Raw genomic sequence first — 10,909 nt, 5'->3', positions numbered from 1 at the left:
GGGAAAAGGAGAGGGGGGCACGAGTGGAGGGGAAAGTTACAGGCTTCCTTCCAGTTATGGAATGAATAAGTCACGGGAATGAAAGGCACAGCAATAAGGAATATAGTCAATTCCTTGTCAATTCCTGTGTCTCCCTCTCTCTCTGCCCCTCCCCCACTCACGCTCTGCCTCTCTCTCAAAAATAAATAAACATTAAAAAAAAAAGGAATCTAGTCAATGGTTTTGAGGTAGTGTTGGACAATGACAAGTGGGCCGGTGACCAGAGAAGTCACTATGTTGTATACCCGGAACTAATGTAACATTGTATGCCAGCTATAGGCAAATGAAGAAAAGAAAAAAGAAAGAAAAGAAAAGAAAGAAAAGAAAAGAAAAGAAAAGAAAAGAAAAGAAAAGAAAAGAAAAGAAAGAAAAGAAAAGAAAAGAAAAAAGAAAAGAGAAGAAATGACACAAACTGATTTCACAGTTCTGGGGGTCAAAAATCTGAAATGGGTCTCACTGGGCTAAAACCAAGGTGTCGACCCGGCAGTGTTTCTTTTGCAGCCTCCAGGAGAATGTTTCCTCCCCTTTTCCTGGTCCGGAGGCTGCCCGAGTGCCCTTGTTCATACCACTCCTGAATCTGTTTCCATCAATCGCCTTCTCTTCTGTAGTCCAATCTCCATTTGCCCAGCCTACCAAGAGGCCAAGGGGGCTGAGAAAGTGAGGAGTGGTCTGGCCCCTGAGACAAGGGTTAGATCTTGCAGGCCTGACTGGGTGGGTTTCTCCGCCCCCGACTTCCTTTGCAGCACCCCGATGGTGGCAGGACTTCTGATAGGGTGACCAGACAACCAGACCCAAAGCTGTGAGGCTAAAGATCTCTGTGTCCAAGTTGTGCTCAGGAAGAACATGGCCGTCCACCTTCCGACAGGCCCCAGCGGCTGGCACAGCTAGCTGGGGCTGGACCCCTGGATCATTCAGGATGGCCTAAAAACCAAAGGCCTTTCCCCACATTTTCTGGACAGACTCATAGCATCCTAGGCAAGCAGGGGGGCACCCCACAACCTGACTGATAGTGCATTTCTTGGTATTCTTGTCAAGTGGAGGCACAGACTGTGTTTAATTGGATTTGGATAAAAAATACGGTAAAGGGACATATTTTGCTTCTGAATGTTGTGGATCCCACACCACACCTGTTTGGAGATGAGGCATAATTGGCTTATGTTTTTTCAATTAAAAAAATATATTTATTCTTGAGAGAGAGAGAGAGAGACAGAGCACGTGGGGGAGGGAGACAGAGGGAGCAGAGAGCGAGAGGGAGACACAGAATCCAAAGCAGGTTCCAGGCTCTGAGCTGTCCGCACAGAGCCCAACGTGGGGCTCGAACCCACAAACTGTGAGATCACGACCTGAGCCGAAGTCGGATGCTTCACCGACTGAGCCACCCAGGTGCCTGGCTTAATTGGCTTCTAAAGTAAATACGCTTTCCCATCACGTTGTGACTATCTGCTCCAAGAGTCCTGCTTTTTACAAAGTGAATTTTCTTATCTCCAAGGCTTTAGGTGTCTTTCTCTTCTACTTTACTGGAGGGGGGGAGCCCCCCAAAACAACATGCAGCCAAGCCTCCAGTGGCTCTCAAGAGGGCCAGATCAGGGCTCCCAGGCACCTGTAATAAGAACTCTTTGCCCTTCCCCCCAGCTTGAATGTCCCTTCGGAGAAAGGATCACAGGGTGCCTTCGGGGTCAGGTATGAGGATTATGCGGATAGTTGGTTCTCCAACCTGATCAACCTTGGACTCCATAGACGGTGTCCATCCAGCGGCTGGTCAGGATGACAGCCCAGACGCAGAACCAGCGGGGAACACGGTGTCCCCGCCCTCCGTTCCGCTGGGAAGACGGCCGAGGCAAATCAAACAGGAAAAACGGCCGCATTTGCTCATAAGGGACAAGGAACATTTTGCTATTGAAGACCGGAGGTGACTGTAGTGGCTTCTCCATTTGAAGGGCACTGGCATCACTCATTTCCACGGGAAAACGAATTCCCTCCTGCTCAGTGGAGCTGGGGGGACTGAAGATTTGCTGTCCCTGGCATTTGTCGTCACCTGAGGTGGGTGGCCTTGTGCTTAGGGGGCGTGTGGGAGCTTCTGGCTGAGCAGAGGCAGGAGCAGGCCTGGAACTGAGTGGGGGCCCAGGGGGCAGCTACATTGTCTGAGAAATTACAGAACGGAGTCAAAGGGTAGGGGCAAAGGAAGTTCAGAAATGGAGAAGTACGGCCTTGGGAAAGAACTGGCGGGGGGTGGGGGTGGCCACGATGGACAAGACGCAGATGCCGTGGAGAAAACCGCCCGGTGAGAAGTTTCCAACATGGGGGATTCACATCACTGATGTCATTTGTACCTTCTCCAGGTAATGATAATGAATATTTCTGAGGTACTTAGGCCGGGCCCGGTACACCAATTGGTTTGTTTCTCAGAATGACCATTATGAAGTGGGTTCTATTAATATGCTCGTTTTGGGGGTGAGAGAGGGAAGCACAAAGGGGTTAAGTAACTTGCTCAAGATCACAAAGCCTTTAAGTGATGTGAACCCCAAGTCTGAGCCCAGGGGCCCACCGTCTTGACCACAGAGCCGCATTCATTGCCCAGGCCTGCAGTTAGGCTACTGTGTACACACGCTTTGGGGGGCAGGGGGTTTGGGCAAGGGAGGCTGACTGGGCGCCTGGCTGGGGTAGCTCAGCAGAGAGATAAGAAGGCTTCTGAGGGGCAGGCCTAGGGGGTAGGCAAGCCAGGTAAGCAGGAGTTGGCCTTAAAGCAGGGCCAGATCTCCTGAGGCTGGGATGCACAGAGACCCTGGAAAGGTCCCCAGGAGGCAGCTTGGGCCACGTGAGTTTCCTCGATGGACTTTGGGATTTTGTGTCGTGCCTGACTAGACAAATAACATTATTAGAATTAACATTTTCCAGCTCTTAGATGTTTTTAAAGAGTCTACAAATGACATGTTGCATTTTTTGCGTCTTGCTTTTCAACCTTTTTTTGCGATGCATCTGTATTATTGCATGAAGTCTATATTTGTTTTCACTGTTTACAGGATCCCACAGAACCAATGCCTATGCCAGAAGTTACTTATCTATTCTATTGTCAATGGACACTTGGGTCGTTTCTACTTTGAGGCTATTTTGTGAAACGACCTGAGCCTGTTCGGTCATACGTCCTGGTGCCTGTCTGCACAGATCTCTGTAGGGTGTTGGGATATTGCGATTTATAATAAGAAATAGATGTGTAGTCTTTATCCTGTGACCAGCACAGAGCTCAAGAAACCCTTGGGATTTCCTAAGTGGTAAGAGTAATAAAGGTGTCTTTTGGTATGTTAATGAGGTGACTTGAGAAGTCCCTAGGTCACCTAAGGATGGGGGGGGGGGGGGGCTGGCGCTGGTTCCCAAGGGAACAACCAAATGCTAAGAGGGTTGGCACTTTCAGTCCCACCCTCACCACCTTCTCCCCTCTGGGGAGGGGGAGGGGGTGGAAGTTGATTCAATCACCAATGACCAATGACTTCATCAATCATGCCTTTGTAATGAGGCCTCCATAAAAACCCAAAAGGAGAGGGTTCTGAGAGCTTCTGGGTTGGTGAACACGTGAAGGTGCTCCTGGAGAGGGCATGGAAGTTCCACACCTCTTCTCCATACCTTGCCCTATGAGTTTCTTCCTTCCATCTGGCTGTTCCTGAGTGATATCCTTTTATAATAAACTGGCAATCTAGTGAGTAAAATGTTTCCCTGAGTTCTGTGGGCTGTTGTAGCAAATTAATGACTCCAAGGAGGGGGTCATGGAAACCTCTGATTTACAGCCCATTGGTCAGAAGAAGCAGGTAACATCTTGGACTTGTGGTTGGTGTTGGAAGGGAGGGGGGCAGTCTTGTGGGACTGAGCCTTTAGCCTGTGGGATCTGGTGTGGGAGATTTGCTTGGTGTGGGGGTAAAAAAAAACTCACATCAGAACTGGTGTCAGAATCACAGTTGTAGGCCTGGTAGTAAGATATCTAGGTCATAGGGGACGCATACATCACACTTGGTCATAGAATGCCAAACTGTTCTCCAAGGTCCCTACCCCTGGTTCATTCCCACCAGCAGTGTCTGTGCCTTTGTTTGTTTGTCGACAATTGGTATTATTAGAACTGCTCAAATTTTACCAATATGCCGGGTACGTAAGCATATAGCATTATGGCTTTCCTTTGCAGGTTCTTGATGAAAAATGACATTGGGTAGCTTTCCTCCTGTTTATCAACTATTTGGATTTTCTCTTTTGTGAAGAGCTTGTTGGAGTGTCTTGCTTATTTTTAAAATTTGCTCTTTTTCTTATTTTCTTACTGCCAAAAGTCCTTCATGTATTTTGAATACTATGTTGTATTTACATGCATTTCAAACATTGTCGCCCACTCTGTGGTTTTCTTTTGTCCTCTCTTTATGGTGTCTTTGGATGAGGAGAAGTCATTGAATCTACCAGTCTTTTCCTTATGGTTAGTGCCTGTTGTTTCTTCTGTATGAAATCCTTCCCGATTCCAAGGTCATGAGAATATTCTGCTTTATTATTGTTTAAAAGTGTTATCATCTCAAACATTTTTAACCAGTTATCTTGTTTTCAGCCACACCTTCCTTCTTTCAGAAGCTCCAGGTGCCTGACCTTCCTGAGATTCTGAAACACCAACAGATCTGCTTCTTGGTTTCGCCCAATACCATGAAGGTTTCAACTTTCTCTGATCTATTCTTAGTTACTGGTCATCTATCTACTTTTCAGCTTCCAAAATGTTGGTACTTTCACCTTCTTTCCCTGTTATCTTCGTCCCTATGGTTTTTTTTCTGGGTGTTTGTGCATGCATACAATTTTCCTGTCACATTAGTGGGGTCTCAGGAGAGATAGGCAATAAATGCTAGTGTTCAAATTTCCACGTTTAATCAGAAGTCACAGCAGCATTGCTAATAAAGCAGGCAAAATTGGAAACAATCTAAACATCCACCCACAGAAATAAAGTATGGTAGGTCCATGCAATGGAATAGCATGTACCATGGACAACATTGTGTTACATAGAAGCAGGCCAGTGAGGTAGTTAAGAGCATAAGACTCTGACACTCACCAGCTGTGTACCTCTCCATCCCTCAGTTTTCCCATCTGTAAAATGGGATAATTGTATGTAGAGATGTTGTGAGGATTAAGAGTTAATATATGTAAAGAAAGATGAACAACTGTAGGTATATAGTCAGAAGTACATAAAGGTGATTATTGTTTAAAAAAAAAAGGAGAGAGATTTTTTGTTACTAATAAAAGAATGAAGTGGATTTATACCCAGAAGAATGGCAATCTCTCCAAGGTATTTTATTAAGTTTAAAAAAGCATCAAGGTGAAAACCAGTATGTATAAGAGAAAAATAAAATACCTGTAAGAAAAACAGTGTGATCATATTTTAAAAAGAACTAATGTGCGTACATATATGTGCTGAACATTTCTGAAAGGATACTGTAGAACTGTTAAGAGAGGTTTTCTTGGAGTAGAAGGCAAAAGGGACCTTATTTAATGTCTTTTGGTACTCTTTGATTTTTTTTCTTTTATCATGTGTTTTACTGTTATAATTAAAAACAAGCAGATTAAAATGTAGATAATTGTTTTAGCTGGAGGTTAGTTACAGTATCTCTACTTTTATGTATGTTTGAAATTTTCCAGGGTAAAAAACTTCTTAAATAAATTAAAGCAACAAGTATCTTCATCAGACATTCTGCAAAATCCAGTGTTGAATATTTGGATGGCGTGAAATAATGCCTTGAAGAAAGCTTCCCTGTCAAGCTACATAGGGACATTCCCATGGAGGCAGACAGGAGCCATATCATAGAGAACCAGTTATTCTAGAAGAAAGCTACTGAGGTCATAGTACGATTGTAGGATAATTTTTAAAAACTATTTTGAAAAATGTCTAGGCCCTAAAATGTTTTCTAGAGATCCTGGTGTTCAATTTCAGGAGCCCATCAAAGACAGCCTTTTTAGGGAACCCCTAGCTTTGTCTATAGTTAACTATGGACACAATGACCTTCCATCTGAGTGAGAACACAGATTAACTTCTCAATTCCCACAGAAGGTTATTGACCCTACCATCTGCTTACTTGGTTTCCAAATTATACGCACCAACCCTTGTGCAGCAAAATATAGGATCAAGCAACGTATACTCTCACCAATAGGTTCAACTTAAACTATCGTTTACCCAGTTCATCGCGCTGGATGGGAAAGGTGATCAACCCAGATGATTGCCTATGTAGCATGTGCGTTCCATTTATTCCTGTAAGTATTCTGAATTTCCTTTGATCAGCTTAGAACATCAGAAGCCTTGATACTTGAACTAAATCTGATAAGCTCCACATAAGATTACCTAATGCTGCTATAAGAAACGGCCACATGAAATTTATTTCTGCTCTTGCTATAAAATGATGTTCACGATACCACCCATATAACCCCATCTGAAAACTTTATTTCGGAAATTGGAGCCCAGAAAATTTTCCTATACCACTATGGAACTGAAAAGATTTCTTCCAGTACTGAAAATCACATAATTTAAGCATTTCTCTCATTTCCTCAAGCCCTTGGGAAGCTTGGATCCATGGCTCAATCACAGCAGCTCTGTTAACCAGAATGATGCGCTTGTATTCTCCTTTGTTTTCCATTTCTAAATTTTGTGTGCATCTGTTATTGTCTCTCTGCCTTATTTAGCAGATCTCTTCAAAAGTTTAATAGATTATATCCCACACAGGTACACATTTCTTTGGGCAACTGGGAACTTGATTTCTTCTGGCAGGATAATTAGAAATGGTTTCATGAAGACACGGCACTTGAACCAAATCTTTGGGGATAGGAAGCTCTGACAAATTCTAGCAGAAGAAACAGTGTGAGTAAAGAAGTGACGGAAGGAATGCACAGCCCATATTTGGGAAATGGTAGGATTTGCTTTGGTCAAGGCATGAGGTATAAGAGATGAATGGAAACCGAACTGAAAGATGGCTACACCATCTCAGTAGAAACTCTGTAGGAACTCACGCATTAGGCATTACAGCAGAAGAGAAGGATTTTTTTTTTCCCAAAATAAGGGAAACTATTGTATATATTTCAGGCAGAGCATAGATACTATCAAGACAAAGTATAAAGACCAAAGTAAAAGAACAGGACTGCCCCAGCAAGGTCCCAGCTGATGTGGCTTTGAAATGGGACTACAAGCCCCTACGGAGGGCCTAGAAAGAACACAGAAGAAGAGAGTGGCATCGAGCCTACAGGCCAGCGGCCAGGCTCTCTCCCAAATTCTGCTGCTATGGATGTTTAAGTCATTCTTTTCTTTAGGAGTCCCTTGGTCAACATAAATCAAACAATATCACACACTTAACCATGGCATTGAAATGGACTCTTGCCTGATAATTCATGAGGGAAGGTCTTTTGTTTCTGATTTGTTTCAACAGAAGAATTCCAGCCAATAACTTCAGAAAGGATATTAAGAATTCCAGCCAATAACTTCGGAAAGTTTAATAATTACCATTTTGCCACTTTGAAATAGTGGATCTAGGCTACACTCATCGGTGAATGCTGCCAAATATCAGGCGAGACTTTGAGGGCAGGAAAGGGTAGCATGTCCCCAAGAGAAAGCACATCTAAAGATGAAAGGCTTCCTAATGGAGTGATCAGTCTGACCCGCTGGCTGATCTAGGACAGACAGGCATTGGGAAACATGGGATTGGCAGAAATAACACACCTCGTGACAAGAAACAATAGGTAGGGTGCACCACCACCTAGGAAGAATGCTTGCCTAAAATAATTGAACCTGAATCTAGTCACAACTCAAGATGTAAATATCATTTTACAGGAGAAACAGTTGGAGGAGAAACTGGTTAAATGACACCCTGAGGCAGCGACCAGCCAAATCTAAAATGTGCAAATTCTACAGGACAAATAACCCATTTTCAAACAGATCAATGGCATTATTTTAAAAAGTGTGCAACAGAATCGAATAAAAGGGGTTAAGAAACATTCAAATCGAATGCAATGTATGGATCTTCTTTGGGTCTCAACCCGAATAAACCAACCTTGAAACGACATTTTTAAGACAAAGAAGTTTGAAGAGTATGTGAAGTCAAGGAATTACGGCAAAATTTTTAGGATAGTGCCATGCTGTTTATCTTAAAAAAAAAAAAAAACAAAACATCCTTATCAGGTAGGGAGGCATACTGAAATATTCACCTACCGGTGAAATCACATGATGTTTAGGATTTACTTCAAAACACTCCAGAAAAAAAAATCAAGGGGATAGGTGAAGTAAGATTTGTAAGATATTGGTAACTATTGAAGCTGGGTGGTGAGTACATGGGGCGTTCATATATTCATCTTTTTACTTCTGTGCATGTTAGAAAATTTCTGTCTTACAGAGATGCTTATTTTAACAGACTCCTTATAGTGACTAGTTTGAAAAACCTTTCTATATTTGTTTTGTAATTGATGAGAGAAAAGGGTCGTTTTCACATATGGTATGTGAATTCGGACAGAGATGATGAAGGGACTAAGTACATTATTTTACCCACTATAAAACGGCACTTCTCTGTACTTATGGTTTGTGGAGATCAGAGATAAATACCTTTCATGACTCTGAGAAAGAAAAAAAATTTTGAACTAAATTATCTCCTGGCTTCCACTGCGCACATCCTTGTAAGCATCAAGGCCATAGTACCCTCCGTGAGCCACGGGAAGACTGGCTCCTCTCCCCAGCTCATCTGATTGACAGCATAACCCAAAAGGCCTGGACCACACACAGCAACAAGCCCCATATGCCAGCATGGATTCCTCAGGCTGAAACCCGGTCTGTTAAAAGGTTCCCGCCAGATACTGACGAGCCGACTAAAAAATGTGTTCATCTATTTAGTCTCTTGGTCAGCAAAACTGTTTTTTACGTTTATTCATTTTTGAGAGACAGAGAGAGACAAGAGCACGAGAGAGGGAGGGGCAGAGAGGGAGACACAGAATCCAAAGCAGGCTCCAGGCTCCGAGCCATCAGCACAGAGCCTGACGCGGGGCTAGAACTCACAAGCCATGAGATCATGACCTGAGCCGAAGTCGGACGCTTAACCGACTGAGCCACCCAGGCACCCCTCTTGGTCAGCAAATATAACAGAGCATTGCTTGTGTGTATTTTAAGAGTGCAAGTCTTTAAGCGAATAGCTTATCTCCTAACTCAGATCTCCTCCTCCTCCTCACCTCCATTATCATCACAATCATGCTTATTCTGAAATGGTCAAATGGGAGAACATTGTAGGAGACAGAGCCAGTTACCTACTATATAGGAAGAACAGGTGCCCAAAAAGAATGATAGGCAGAGTTCAGCACCGACAAAACGTTCCTGTTATCTTGAGGACAGATCCTGTTCATCCTCCGTGGTAGATGTGGGAATGTACCCAGATCCCATTTAGAAGTAAAGAACTAGATTGTCAGCTGCCGGAAATATTGCCAGCAGGTGGCCCTCAGCTGTCATCCCCCTTGAGGAATTACCTTGCCTGAAAACAGTTATTGTGCCCCAGAGAACCCCACTTCCTGGGAAGCCAGTGAGTGGTTGACTCAGGAGTATAAAGGCCTTGGCCCCTCAGTGTAAGACAAATCTGAAAAGCCAGGCCAGCTTCTGAGCTCCCCATGGGGTTGGCTGAAGCCCGCCTTCTCCGGTCTAGTCCCGCTTCCTTCCTTCCTCTTCCCCAGGTGCTGATCCTGAGAATACTCCCTACCAAACTTCAGTGGCTGATCTCCATCTCAGAGTGTGCTTCCCAGAGAACCCAACCTGGGACACCTCCAATGACACCACTCTCCAGAAGAGTTAGATGCCCTCAAAGGAGCCATCCTGCTGTCCCCAGCTATTGTTAGGAGATGTGGAGCCACGTCTAACTCCTGCCTCGTTCTGCCTTCTCAGGCCACTCATAAATAGGTGGCTGAGAGAAGGGAAGGAGAAATCAAGTCACTGATACTCGCTGCCCAGGAACGACCACCACGTGTCTCACAGAAAGGCGTTGGAGATGCCATTGTTGCCAACATCTCAATTAACAACATCTTCGCTGAAATTACTTTTTGGCCTAAATCACTTGGATACAAAGAATATTAAATGGTTGCCTTGCTCAAAAGTATTTATTATGGAAATAATGTTATTCCTTCTCCCCCCCCAGGTAGACCACATACGTACTGGGGCGAGAAGAGCAGGCGTCTCCTCCCAGGACAAAGACAAGCACGGGACCAGAAGTGTCTGTCTTAAATGCCACGGGCTCCATGGGTCTTGCTTCTTGTGTTCACCGCTATGCCTGGCACAGAACCTGGCACTCGATAGGAGTGCCTTATGAAGGATTCACTTAATTCAAGAGAGAAAGAAGGAGAGATCCCATCTTGGCCATGAACCTCTTATTGGCGCCCTGACCAGGATGTCGTATATTCTAACCTGGGACCTTGAGCTCTTTGCTGGAAGCTATTCTATGTTCCTCTTTGTCTCCCTGCTCCCTGTCAATGAGTCTGGTACACAGTAGGTACTCCGGAAGGTATGACTTGAGTGAATGAAAGAAAGTTCTGCAGATCAAGGGTAGTGTGTAATCACCTATTGCTGGGTAACAACCAACATCAAATCTTAACAGCTCCAATGGCCACCATTACCTGCTCACCATTCTGGGCTCAGCTGGGCAGTCCTCTGGGGGGTTACTCATGAAGCTATAGGGTCTGAGAAGGCCTCATGCAAATGTCTGGGGCTTCCAGCCAGGGAGCCTCAGTTCTCTTCCATATGACGTCTCTGGCAGACAAGGATAGACGCCCATGTAGCTGTGCTTCTGAAGCCTCTGCCTGGGTCACCTGTGCTGGTGCACATAGGCCAGTGTGAGCCACTGGGAGGAGATGACCCAGG

The 10,909-nt window shown here is 44.5% G+C and overlaps 1 long non-coding RNA gene across 1 annotated transcript; it reads left to right on the top strand.

Moving 5' to 3' along the window:
• Nucleotides 1-1,332: 1,332 nt before the first annotated feature.
• Nucleotides 1,333-10,151, top strand: LOC109493495. The gene is made up of 2 exons (XR_002737373.2): nucleotides 1,333-2,378; nucleotides 9,733-10,151. It is a non-coding gene; the product is annotated as an uncharacterized LOC109493495 (long non-coding RNA).
• The last annotated feature ends 758 nt before the right edge of the window (nucleotides 10,152-10,909 follow it).

The sequence above is a fragment of the Felis catus genome, chromosome D3 (assembly GCF_018350175.1).
Source record: "Felis catus isolate Fca126 chromosome D3, F.catus_Fca126_mat1.0, whole genome shotgun sequence".
Taxonomy (NCBI): domain Eukaryota; kingdom Metazoa; phylum Chordata; class Mammalia; order Carnivora; family Felidae; genus Felis; species Felis catus.
The sequence above is the reverse complement of the archived record's forward strand: the minus strand, read 5'-3'. Positions and strand labels throughout refer to the sequence as shown.